The sequence below is a fragment of the Anoplophora glabripennis genome, unplaced genomic scaffold (assembly GCF_000390285.2).
Source record: "Anoplophora glabripennis isolate ALB-LARVAE unplaced genomic scaffold, Agla_2.0 scaffold4320, whole genome shotgun sequence".
In the NCBI taxonomy this organism is placed as follows: Eukaryota; Metazoa; Arthropoda; class Insecta; order Coleoptera; family Cerambycidae; genus Anoplophora; species Anoplophora glabripennis.
In genome coordinates, this window is record NW_019420405.1 from 4,223 (window position 1) to 6,210 (window position 1,988).

The 1,988-nt window shown below is 32.9% G+C and overlaps 1 long non-coding RNA gene across 1 annotated transcript; it reads right to left on the reverse strand.

The window, feature by feature from the left end:
• Window positions 1-72: 72 nt before the first annotated feature.
• Window positions 73-403, reverse strand: LOC111692868. The gene is made up of 2 exons (XR_002763304.1): window positions 372-403; window positions 73-134 (listed from the first exon to the last, which is right to left on the reverse strand). It is a non-coding gene; the product is annotated as an uncharacterized LOC111692868 (long non-coding RNA).
• Window positions 404-1,988: the final 1,585 nt, after the last annotated feature.

Genomic DNA, 1,988 nt, shown 5'->3' on the forward strand with positions numbered 1-1,988 from the left:
GCTGCAGACTTCGGATCTTTATTGTTTGCATTTTTATTTTTTTCTTACAAATACTCCAATTTTTTCTTGCTCTTTTTGGACTATCCATGTCAGAAGTATGGCATTCTCCAAAATATCGTGGATAAGGCCTTTTCCTAAAAATGATGAATTATCTATTCCAGATGTATTTTATATAAACACTTACGGTAGTGTTTATATAAAATAAAATGGTAATATATAAATAGGTAACAAGGTAGAATTTTCTTGGTATTTTTTAAAATATACTGAATAAAAAAAATGTTAGATAGGTAAGCAGATAGCAAAATTATAGGGTATTAGTTGTAGATACTATAAAAAGGATATATAATTTGTTAATTATATTTTTATAACACTTCACGTTTATAATTTTATTACGATTGGGTGAATCCATTCCTGATGCAGTTAAAGTTGATCAATGCTTTGGTGATGTGTCACTAAATTTCAAATATATTTCAGAAAGATCTGTAGCCTTATTTGTAGTAGATAACAAGCCTGATTGAGCACTCAGTGTCGATAAAGATGAACATGTGGATATATTTTCTGGTTTTTGTTGCGGCAATACTGTTCCGTAGGAACATCATTTAGAGACATATTTTCTTTATTAGAACTGTCTGATCTATCAAAATTAAATAAAAAGGTAAAGAGGTACTAGGTAACTGTAAAGGCTTTTTACTTGTATATTTTAATCAATATAAATAGTATATTACGTAATAAGTGTTGTAAAAAGCATTTTACGCACGAATGGAAAAGTTACGCACGACGCCGCGTAGCGCTCCTCCGCTCCTGTCAAAGTAAAGTAGGCCAAACCCTATATCGACGTATTTCCCTTCAAAAAGACTATCCATTTATGCTAAAAAAATTACGTGGTGCTATTTAAAAAAAATGTCGATGACGTCATAGGCTTATGAAACATAGCGCAAAAAAGGTTTAAGCAACGTGACAAAACGACAATTCTAATTTACTAATTGACGTGTTTTAGCGTTTTTGTGAAAACTCAACACAAAATGAAATATGATTTTTTTGCGTTACTTCTGGGACGCACTGTATAAGCCATTATTTCTAATAAATAGGTGTGCTCAGTGAGAAAACTCACAAATTATATGAATAGGATATAATTTCTAATAGATGCCCAGTGAGAAAACTCACCCAATATCCAATATTCAATTGAGGCACAATTCACAGTGTTTTCAGAGCACAGTTAAACGTAAAAGTGATCTCTTTTCAAAGTTTAGGTAAAGGGTCTGTCTGAAATTTATAATCTAAACAAAGTCATTGGGCGTTAACTAGCCACTTGAGCTTTTTTTATAAATACCAGATACTATGCCGGCCGGGGTAAATATGTGCCTTCTTTCTAACTTAAAACTCGTAATATTTAAAATAGGGTCGTAATACAGGGTGTAAAAAGTATTATCTTACACATATAAAGATTTTTGACGTGCGTCGTATATTAAGCGAGATACATAGGAATGGCCCTCTTATAGTAGACAGCCTGTATGTCTAAACTCTATACAAACTGAATGGCGTGAACAGTTAGGTGAAAGCATAGTTTAAGGCCTTGAAACAAGTCACAAATATAATAACTTCGACCTCGAAATGAACTTAACTCAAACTCTCCGGCGTAACCGGAGCTTTTAACTGTCAATTATTACAGTAGTCGTGTACTTTGTGACGGCAGTTGCCAAACATCCGACACAGTAATTTGCAACTTTTCAGTGGAACGATTAGTTCGACCAGCCGCCCCCCGATGCTACTGATCAAAGGCTCTAGAATGTTATTGTATCGCAATAGAGCTTTAGTGCAGGATTTGCAACAAGTGGAAGTGCATTCGGAAGTTCAGTTATACAACTGAATGTCATGTACACTTGGGGGCATAATTAGTGCATTAGTAGTAATTTTAGTTTAAAGTTAATTTTACTTTTAACGCTCAAAGTTAAGCTAATTTAATTATAAAATAAAAATAAATAATAATA